This window comes from Lissotriton helveticus, chromosome 7 (assembly GCF_964261635.1).
Source record: "Lissotriton helveticus chromosome 7, aLisHel1.1, whole genome shotgun sequence".
NCBI lineage: Eukaryota > Metazoa > Chordata > Amphibia > Caudata > Salamandridae > Lissotriton > Lissotriton helveticus.
In genome coordinates, this window is record NC_136068.1 from 809952820 (window position 1) to 809964898 (window position 12079).

A 12079-nucleotide genomic window follows, 5' to 3' on the forward strand; every position below is an offset into this window, starting at 1 on the left:
ACTCATTGAAACAGATCTACAAAACAGAATGGATTCAGAGGATTGGTCTAAATTTTTGGAAGATATGAATAACAGAATGGATAAATATACAAAAGAGATACAGGAAGGGAAACTTAGGAAATACAAGAGAGACACGTTGGATTACAAATTGAACGAGGTGTACACGTGGGCAGAGGTGTATGCCCAGAGAAGAACCTTTGTTAGGAGAACTCCGAACACGTCATCACAGGAGAGTGTAGCCTCTGATGGCGATACCAACGTGAACAGAGCACCACCTCGAGTAGAAAAAAACAGTGGTAAAAGTGATGGAGTGCAAGCCGAAAGCGCTTCTTCTAGTATTGATGAAGCAAAGCTTCGCATATTTTGCGGCTTGCCGAAGTCATGAACCTCATTTGTGTGTAACAAGGTAACCCGTGTATGTTTTACTAACATTTATGTTTAGTTTGGAGAAAGACCGTAAAGCTTGCACATGTGTTTTACTAAAATAATTACTCGTGTCCTCTAATATGGCCGCCGCTTGTATTTTAGTTACTGCGCATGCGTCAGCCACACTCACGTGTCCTGACGCGTCTGCAGAAGTGGAGGGAAAGTTATGCGCATGCGTAATTCATAGCTGTGCTTATCATGTGGTACTGCTCGTGCCACTGCTCTTGTGCCCGTATCAATGTAGCTAACATTTAGATGCAATAAGTTTATTTCTTGATGATGAGTTAAAAGTACAAACCCTGTGATGTGTTTTCATAATGACATTATTATGTATTAATTTGTTTTCGCTTACTTTTCATGTACCGCGGGGAATGGGGGTCCAAACTGATTGGGAGCCATATTGACGGTCTCTTCTGCGCATGACCAGGGAGCATTGAAAAGTGGCCACTTTGGACAGTGGAACTCAGCCAGCTGGCAGCCACAGTCAAGAAGCGCCTGGGAAAGCCACCTCTGCGCTACGAGAACGGCGAATGTTGCTCCTCATGTGTTACAATGTTAATTTCCTGCACAGTTCTCATGAGAACCCCAAACCTGCTAGGCGGTACCCAAATATGTTAATGAAGGCTTCAAATCGTGTATTGTGATTGGTGTGTTACCCAAATCCTACCTTAGGACCAATCCAAATTGAGGGATTTTGACACTTTGCAACATTGGGGGGTGGTACACTGTCCCCAAACTGTATATCTACCCTGGGTTCACCTAGTGAACCGTCCGACTTGTCTGGTTTAGCTGACCTGTCACTGACCCAACGCACTCAATAGGTGACTGAAGATACAGAGCGCTGCGGAGCACTCTGTCCGAATTTGACCATAGGCTAAGGTTCTACTGAACCTTAAAGTGCTGGCAAAGCACTTAGCTGGGAGTTCGCTGACCCAATCGGGGTCTTGATCGATAGCTGCAGAATGGGTGGAGCGCAGGCGTTGCTTCCGAACTGTGGGTTCCGGTCCTGTCCTGAAGAGGGTCCTGTCCTGAGGGTTTGCTGTCCTATCCTGAGGGTCCTGTCCTGATTCCTATTCCGAGGGTATCCTGTCCTGTCCTGGGTGTCCATTCTGCACCTGCTGTCCTTGAGGGGTATCCTTCCTTGAGGGTTTCCTGTCCTTAACTGACCCGTGGCCAGGGTTTGGTTTCCACACCTTTCTAGGTAAATATTGCTCTGAACCTCTTAAATCTTGCACCTTCTGAATTTCTAACTTTTGCTTTAATAAAGTTCAACATTGCACATGTGATATTTTCCATGCCTTTCTGCAACTATTGAAAGTCATTTATATTTTTCCATAAGTTTATTTCTATGTCTTCTCATTTGTTAGAAATTATATTTTGCATAGCAGTGTGTCATTTCCTGATATGGTCTAGAACTTCGTTGCCTAGATTGTTCAAAGGCCCCTTCACCTTAAGTGAAGCGTGTTATTCATTATAAGCTCTCCTATAGTCACCCACACTTAGGCTATCCCTGTTTAGATAATACTGACTTGCATAGTATCTTTTCTCGTTACATTTTATTAGTACTCTGATGATTACTCTGTCATTATTTCTTTCTGCCTACGTGATTTACGTTATCTTGGTTATTGATTGCCTTGTTTTATTGTACCTCATGCAAGAAAATAATGAACTTTAGATAAACATTTTAAAACTTCCAGTTGTCCGTGGTCATTTAAACAGTATTTGAATGTTATTGGTTGGGTTTGTATTTTGCTGCCTTTCTTTTACAGCTAGCTCCCTGATTCATTGTGGTCATTAGGCACCCGCATCGGTGGATGGTAAGTCGGGTGCACCGAAAATTGGTAGCAGGGAACACACACACATCAACTTGATAGAGCTCGTGAAGTCACCTGATCGATGTATATGGTGATTTGAAAAGTATATGGGCCCTGAAGCCGGAAACGGCGAAAACTATTGGTCGGGTGGCCTCGCGCGCTCTATCAGTTTTCTGGTAGCTAGAGGATGGTTAGGGACTAGTTGAGAGTAAGGCAGGGATTAGTTGGACTAGTTAAGTCGGAAGCTGCTATTATATTAATGCTGCTATAAGAGCGGCTGTTCTAAGAGACCTGATCAATCTCTTGTGAATACGCACGAATAATATCTTGTAAAAATAATTCATGAATTACTGTATTGCTATTATTCTTGTTCTTATATTGTTATATGTACTAATCCATGCATTTGTAAACCGTATTGTTTCTTGTTGTCCGAACTCCCCGGGGAATTGAAAGGGCAAGTGGTGAATAGAATCCATTGTCCTGAGGTCACAGGTTCGAGGAAAGTTAGGTGCAGGTTAGGATAACCGGGAAGCACTAACTAGGGTTTTCTGAATACATGTGTGAATAAATGACAGTAACGGGGTTCATTGGCAAAATTCCCATAGTGGCGTAACCTAGTAAGGGTCACATCGGAAGAGTAGCAGGTTCCTCGGAGCTAGCGTGAAAGCAGAGGGGTCCGCTGAGAAACCTTAAACTCGGAATATATCCCGGAAAGAAGTGGATGAGTTTAGGGGAATAACAGGTTCACCGATGCTAGAGTGAAGGGTAGGCGGAAGAGATCTGCCCGCAGCGAGTGAAAAGTAAATGGAAGTAGTTTACTTGCAGTAAAACAATTCTTTCTCTGTCTAGACACTTGAGCACTGTGGCGAATGTGTATTTGTTGTAAAATAACCAAGCACTGAGCACTTTAAAAGAAAGAAAGTTTCCGTTACCTTGTGAAGGGAGGGAGTCAGTCGCGAAGCGCCTCTGACGTCACTCTGTGCCGCGCTAGGATTGGTAGAAGCAGCGGGCGGGTAGCGGAGCTGGAATTGTAAAGGAGGGGTGAGCGCCGGAGCGTGGGAACTGTCTCACGAAGGGGCCGCGCACCCATTGGCGGAGCTTATTTAGTGTCGCGCACCCATTGGTTGCACGAATTTCTGAAGCGCGTTCTGATTGGAGGTAGTTTGTAAACAAAGTTTAGCGCAGAAGTCGTATGTGGCACTCGCAGACTACAGGAACTCGACCTGATCCAAGGCACCTAGGGTTTGAAAGGGATCAGTGGAAGACTAATAGATACGATATTATGTACGGAACCAAGAGAAAAATGTCCCTTGTAAGTAAGGTGAAAAATTATTTCAAAACGGACAAACCGATAAAATCTAGAGAGGGTGTTCTTGTTCCAGCACCCAATACTCCCGCCTCATTCATGATGTTTGACCGAGGGTACAATACCTGTGTGTGGTTGGAGAATTGGGTGAAGTACACAAAAGATGATGGAGTATTGGCTTTTCCGTTAGATGGTACTTTCAATGGTAGGATCTTATTTAATTTAAGAACCCGAATGAATGAACTGCATCCCAGACCGAGACTAACGCAGTATGAGGCATTAGAGGAATGGGAGATTGAGGCTTTTGAAAGAGAAAGACCCCGAATGGGCAAGGGTTTGACCAAGTGGTACCCCAGGCAGAAACAGGAGTCCAGGGATAAAAGGATGAAACAGTGGAGACAGAGCATGATTGTTGAGGGTCTGTTTCCCATGATGCCGGCATGTCATAACATTGGAGCGGGTGAGAAAAGTACTGAAAAATGTAAGCATTGGGGGGCCCTGGGGGATTCAGATGATGAATTAATAGATGACATCTGTACCAGAAGTCCGCCACCTTACAATGAGGGAACCCGACCTTCCAGTGTAGGAGATGTTCCCCGACGCCACTTCCTAAAGGAAGAAGACAGGTCCCTGGGACTGGGAGGGGGTGGTCAAGTATTGCCCTATCCTGAAAAACCCGAACCGACGGAAACAAGGGATATATATCCCAAAGTGCCCGCAAGCCAGGAAGAAAAATATTCACGTACGAAAATCTTTTTTCCCAGACCCTTGTATGAAAGCGAAGAGAAACCATCGAATTCAGGACTGCCTTTTGTTCAACCTCCATATGGGGAAGAGCGCAGGTCCTTTAATACTGGAACTTTATTCCCGAAACCAAATTATGGTGGGGGACCAAGTGAAACGCATCCTACTGCCCCGAGTTTTACTCCTCCGTTGACCCCACAGATATTACATGACACAACTTTAAGAAGGGTACTAGTGGAAAAGGAGCAAGAGGCTCTAGCTAGACAAAGGACAGAAATAATTCAGAAAATTTCCCAGTTAAATACCAGTCCTGAGGCATTGACTATTCCAGTAACTATTGGACCGGTGGTCCCGTTATACGGAAATAGTCAGGGAAATCCGATTACTCCAGTTATGACCCCAGGCATGGCAACCCCGAGACAGGAACCGATCATCATAGATGATCAGTCCAGTGAGTGCGAGTCTGAAGTTGCGTTTTTGGAATTGCCAAACAAACAGACTGGAAAGGGAATACAGCAGAGGCATAACCCTTTTAATACAAAAGAAATTAAATTAGAGACAGCAACAGGTACTAGGAATGTCTCTCTGGTAACTCCGGATGAAATTGAGAGTTGGAGTCGTGAATTAGAGAAACAGACTCCGCAAACAAAACCTTTAGACCTCTACAAGCTGAGGGTCGAAATAGAAGAATTAATGGCAGGAAATGTGGGGTTGGATCGATTGAATACCTACTCTGAAGAAGAATTGTCGTTCATATGTAAAAGCTTTACAAGGAACACCAGAGTGCTCCACGAAAAACTGACCGAAACAGCAGTTAGTATGGGGGTAGATATCTCAAAATCCAAGCCCTTACAGAAACCGTACAGAGCAGACTTCTCAGACAAAGATATAGAACACCTGAATGTGGCAGGGAAGAAGTTGCAGATTAAAGAATTAATGGGGGTACTGCAGAAATGGGGAGATGTGGAAAGATGGAGAAGCAGGTGGGCGAAAAAGAGAGAAGAGGTTCGCTCCCGACAAGTGACTCCCGAGTTTGCTTTAAGAGAGGTAGAAAAACCTGAGCAGTTATGCCCCATGCGCGAAGTTCCAGGAGGGAAATATGTGCATGTCCCCTGGTCTAGGCAGGATATTGTGTCCTTCACGAACGATTTTCCAAAATTACGAGAGAAACCAGTTGACTGGTACAGGCAGGTGGAAAGGTTCGTGAAGGTACAGAAATGTCTGTGGAAAGACCTGGATGGGTTTTTCGACATTGTGGTTCCAGTAGATTTATGGACCCAGTGTAAAATAGCCATAGACTGGCCCAGTGAGGAGTATCCCAGAAACAAGGAAACTGGGGAGCCATCAAAGGATGTCATGCGAAAATATGAGCAGGTAATTCAGCATTTGAAAGAAAAGGTGCCCGCAAAGGAAACTGATTGGACAAAAATAGATAGAACAACTCAGGAAAGGGACGAGACAGTGCACTCCTTCTATGAGAGGTTATTGCAGGTATTTAAAACATACAGTGGTATTGATAACATCGACCTGAAGGATATGACGCACTTTATTTACAGGTTTGTAAATGGTTTAAGACCTGAAATTTGTCAGTGGATAAAAGATAATAAAATCTGTTGGCATACTAAGAAAATGGATGAGGTCCTGCGGTACGCTAAGTACTGCGAGGATGAGATGGCAGAAAAGAAAAAGGCCCTCAAGGAAAAGGTGATGTGGGCTCAGGTGAAGCTCGCAGAACAGCAGGAAAAACAATTGAGTAACATGGTTAAAAATGCTGAGAACAAAGGTCCTGGGGGAGGGGGTGGAGGAAAGCCCCGGCCCAAATTTAGCAGGGAAGAGGCTATGAAAAAATTTCCCTGCCATCAGTGCGGCGAAATTGGACACTGGCGAAACGAGTGTCCCCAATTAGTAGATATTAATGAAAAAACTCCTGATTTAACTCCACAAACGCAGAAAGAAAGACCAAGAAAGACTCAACCCCAGGTAAAAACAGTTCAGGTGCCTCGAGCACCCAAGCAGGTATACAGGGGAAGACAGGCAGAAGATGAAGAAATAGAGGTTTGGGAAAGCGGGGAGAACAGAAATACAGCAACTTCGCAGTATCTGCTGAATGATACCTTCCTTTGTAATGATCAGGACTGACGGGGCCTGAGAGGGGAGGACGAGGAGTGCGTACTTGGCGCTTCCTTGCCGGTAGACCAGTCTGGACCATATATTGAAGGAAAGGTTGACGGAAATGATGTCACCTTTCTGTTGGACACTGGCGCTACCCGTTCTACTGTAAGAACAGTGGACGTTCCAAACCTACCCCTCTCGGGAGAAAATATCCAAGTAGTGGGTGTATCTAATCAATTGATTAGTACTCCTGTTACCGAACCAATGGAGATTTCAATTGGAAATTTTAAACAGATGCATAGATTTGTCGTCTGTGACACCAGTCCAGTGAATCTACTGGGTCGTGATTTGCTGTGCAAAATGAACTGTACCATCTTTTGCACACCAAAAGGTGTTGAAATACAGACCCCAGATGAAGATGGCATTTATAAATTATTGTTACTTAGACCTGACTCAGAAATTAAAAGATTGACCCTGCAGGACTTGCCCCAAGAACTCCAGGAAGCCGTAAAGCCAGAGGTGTGGGATTTCACTGGAAAAGATGTGGGGTTGATGAAAGATGTGGACCCCATACAGATAGCCATCAAGGACAATGCAGTATATCCTAACACTAGGCCCTACCGAATGAATGCTGAAGTGAAAGCAGGTGTCACTCTGGAAATACAAAAATTATTAGAAGGAGACATCATACAGGAAGTGATGAGCAGCCCATGCAACTCCCCGATTATGGGCATCAAAAAGCCTAGTGGCAAGTATAGGGTAGTGCAGGACCTGAGAAAGGTTAACAAAATTGTAGTTCCTTGCTGCCCTATTGTCCCGAACCCTGCAGTGATATTGTACCAGATTCCTTGGGATGCTGAATGGTTCACTGTGATTGATTTATGTCATGCATTTTTTTCGATACCCCTGCACCCCGACAGCAAATTTCTTTTCTCATTTGCCTTCGAGGGTCACGTGTATTGTTGGAACCGGGTCCCTCAAGGGTATACAGAGAGCCCCTCTATCTTTAATCAGATCTTGAAAAAATGTCTAGAGACTTTGATCTTACCTGGGAACTCTGTGTTAGTGCAGTACATAGACGACCTTCTATTGGCGTCTAAGAGTCACAGGGACTGTGTAGTTGACACCATTGCCCTCCTAAATCATCTGTGTGAGAAAGGGCATAAAGTGGCCCCTGACAAACTACAGTTCTGTGCGAAATCAGTAAAATATCTAGGACACCAGATAGAAAAGGGTGTCAGAAAAGTCACATCAGAAAGAGTGAGAATAATTCAAAAGATGCAGTTGCCCCGTACTCAAAAAGATGTCAGAATGTTCCTGGGGGTATTAGGGTACTGCAGACAGTGGATTCTGGGATTTGCAGCCTTAGCCAGGCCCTTGATAAAAATGACCACGAGAGGAATGCCAGATGTTGTAGAGTGGGACGATGAAAGTCTAATGGCTTTCACAAGACTGAAAAACTGTCTGTGTACGGCCCCTGCGTTGGGAATGCCAGATTATTCCAAAGAGTTTGCCCTATTCTGTGACACTCGCGATAATTGCGCATTGTCAGTCCTGACTCAAGAACATGGCACGACCAGAAGGCCTGTGGCCTATTTCTCTGCCACTTTGGACCCAGTAGCTGCTGGGTTACCAGGCTGTCTGAAAGCAGTAGCTGCTACCTGTGCAAGTTTGGAACAGAGTGAGTCCATTGTCATGGGACATCCTGTGACCGTGTATGTTTCACATGGAGTGGTAATTCTATTGACCAGAACTAAAACACAGTATCTCACCCCTAGTCGGCTGACTAAATACGAGAGGATTCTTGTGGGTGCAGCAAATGTAAGCATTGTTAGGTGCGGTATTCTGAACCCTGCCACCTTACTCCCGGACCCCTTGGAAATAGAAGGTGGGGATGATGATGAACATGATTGTATTGACCTGACAGAGTTCAGTACTAAGCCACGCCCAGACATAAAAGAAGTACCATTGCCTGAGCATGATAAAGAACTATTTGTGGATGGTTCCTGTCTAAGACATGAACTAGGAGGCTTGAGTGCTGCTTATGCAGTAGTGTCTTTCACAAAAATTGAAGAAGCAGGTTACCTATATAACATCAAGTCTGCACAAGTAGCCGAATTGATAGCCATGATAAAGGCTTGCAAAATTGGGAAGGACTTACGCATAACAGTGTATACTGACAGTCAGTACTGTTATGGCGTTGTGCATGACTTTGGCCAATTATGGCTACAGAGGGAATTCATGACTTCCTCAGGTACTCCCATTCGGAATGCAAAGGTTGTTCATGACCTTTTAGAGGCCATCCAGTTGCCCAAAGAACTGGCAGTGGTGAAGTGTGCTGCTCATCAAAGGAGCATGGACAGAGTATCACTGGGAAACGATTATGCTGACCGAGTGGCCCAATGGTGTGCCAAAGATCGGTATATTGTAAATCCAAAACGAGGGGGGCCAGGAACCAGCTGCCAGCTTCAGGTGTTTGAAGAAGTGCCTACGTGGGATGAAGTGAGAGAGTGGCAGGAATCGGCTCCTTGGCAAGAAAGAGAGAAATGGAAGGAGGATGGGTGTAGACCGAGACGTGTGGATGGTGTGATTTTGGGCCCAACTGGTATGCCTGTGTTACCCCGACACTTGCTTGGCACAATGGCAAGATTAATACATGAAGGATCACACATTGGTAGGGATGCCATGATTCTGGTATTTCAACAGACTTGGTACAGTAAAAAGTTCAGGAAGGTAGCAGAGTCCCTCTGCCAGAGGTGCCTGTCATGTCAACAGATGAACCCAGGCAAGAGGACAATGGTTGAACTGAGCAGGATTGGGAGATCAGGGGGTCCCTTTATAAGGATACAGACTGATTTCATCACCATGCCCCGTTGTGAAGGGAAACGATATGTCCTTGTCATTGTTTGCGTATTTTCAAAATGGGTAGAAGCTTACCCTACTCCTCAAAGTGACGCACTGACAGTAGCGAAGTGTTTACTAAAAGAACTGATACCTAGATTCGGAATACCATGCATTATTGAATCAGATAAGGGTGGACATTTCCAGAATGAAATACTGGCTGAACTGTGTAAGGCCTTTGGAATAAGGCAGAAACTCCATTGTGCATACCACCCAGAGGCTTCTGGAATAGTGGAACAAGTAAATGGAACTATCAAAAACAGACTAGCAAAGCTGACAGATGCTACTGGCATGACCTGGGTGAAGGCCCTGCCCCTGGTCCTGATGGGACTGAGAAGTGTTCCTGACCGCAAGACAGGCCTAAGTCCCCATGAAATCATTATGGGAAGAGTGATGAGACAAGCATGGGTGCCAGGAAGCAAACTGTTGAGTATTACTGATGATTTGGTGCTTGAATACTGCAGAAGATTGGGTGACCAAGTGCGTTCTATCTCTCGCCAGATTGGAGACGACGGCATCCTCAATCCAACGACTCCTCTCCACAGCTTGGTTCCAGGAGACTGGGTCAAAATAAAGAAGCACACTCGATCAAGCTGTCTGGCACCAAGGTGGGGAAAGAAACGCCAAGTAATCCTGGTGACAACCACTGCAGTGAAGGTCGCAGGTGTTCCTCAGTGGATCCACGCTGGACACACCCAGAAGGTATTGCCAGACAAAGGATTTGAAGAAGAAGGGCAACCAGCAGAGGACCCTGAAGGAGCCAGACCAGAAGCAACTAACAACGAGCAGCCCAGCACCAGTCAGGTTGCAGGAACAGCAGACGTTGGCCCAGGAGTAGTTGACTACGAACTGCCAAGAATCCAGCCTGCTGAAGAGGTCCAGGAAACTGAGCCAGGAGTAGCTGAAGACGAGCTGCCAAGCATATGGCCAGAAGAATGGATACCGATGATTGATCTGACCGAAGATCCTATCAGAACAAGAGAACGACTTAGTGAAGGTAGAGAGTGGACTAGTCAGGAAAAGCAAGGCACAGGCGAAGAACCTCAGCCGCTTGAGATTCACATCAAAACTGAGGAAGGAGAAGGTCAGACAGGGACAGAGCAGGTATTCGATACACCACCGCTAACACCTGATGCAGATAAGGGAGAGACTAGAAATAGAGTGATAGTTCGAGCAGAAGAAAATCAAGAGATCGAAGTGCTTGAACAGGATCAGAGAGGGTTAAAAGAACGGGTTCAGGAAACAGAAACAGAAACAGAGACAATCGAAAGCCAAAAACAAAATATTCCTGAACAAGGCCAGATTAGCAACCAGGCAGAAGAATTTGATGCTAGCCCTGGAACTAGTCAGATAAGGGAAGTAGGAGAAGAAAGTGGAGAAGAATTACCACAAGATAAAGAGAACAAGAGAATAAGAAAAGAAAGTGAAGTCCAAGTACCGACTAAGAGACTAAAGAAAAGAAACAACCTTGAGCCTAGGTTTGTAAAAAGATTGAGACTTAGGATAAAGACAGTGGAAGAAAAACGTGCAGAAGCAAGAAGAAGTGCTCGGATAGCAGAGCAAGAAGAAGACTCTTCCAAAAGAAGGAGTGAGCGAATAAAAAGACAAAACAAAAAGTACAAGTCTCCTGAATGGACACTGGTTTTGGAGGAGCTTGAAGATCTTGATATAACTGACGTGAGCGACGGAGAACCCGTCCCAGAGTACTCAGCTGAAGAGGAAGACGAACCACTGTGAATTTGCACAAAGTAAGCTAGTTGTGTAAAAAACAAAAAAGAGGGGTGAGAACACTCCTTCTGAGCCAAAATGTCTGATTCAACGGTGAATGGTAGACCTAGTTGCAGCCGTTTTAAGACGTGTTGCAAGGTGTGTATATGTAGTGTAGTAGTACTGATAGTTATCTGGATAGGATTAACAATTTTCATTCCCTTTGCTGTAAGTAAAGATACTAACATTGTCCCTACTGAAGTTGTAAATACTGACAATGAGGAGCTAACAACACAGAGTGTAGCACGACATGAAAGAGCTTTGAGACAAACAAAACAGAACTTAGAAGCATCAGATGAGGGAGGACTACATTATCATGGAATGAAGAACAGGACACACTTAAATGTTTTCGCAAACTTGTTAATACACTATGTAGAGACTATGGAAATTGAAGATTGCTATGTCTGCATGAAGCTACCTACTTCTGTGGCTGAAGGCGTGACATACCATCATCTGCCATTGACATATGGAATCTCCTGTAGCATTTTAGCTAGTTTATTCTATAAAAGAGGACCGTTACAGTACTATTACTCTAACAATGACGTGATTTTTTCTGAACTTCCTATACGTGGGAACTTGAATCCTGTACATACCAAAACTGACACCATAAGATATATGGGAGACTACTTTCTGACTATAGGTAACATTGACATAGCAGACGCACACAGAGATAACTTGACTTGTTCTTTGCGTGAGCAGGAAAAGATGTTCCTGAACATGGCAGAGAAAAGGAGAATTAAAATTCAAAAGAAGGCTAATGACGAAAGTCAGAAAAAGCCAAAGTGGGCAGAGAACATGGAAGGCACCTCATCTGGTGGAGCGGGTCCTGCTCTGTTGCTGGATTTTGAAAAGAAAGGCAAACTATGTCTTCACCGCGAGAAGACTAGCTATTATAATAATGTTTTCATTGGTTCCAGTGAATGCGAACATAATTACAAGGTAATTGGAGGTTGGGGTTTCAAAAATGGGTCAGAGCCTGTGTTTCCTGGAATTTATTATATTTGTGGGG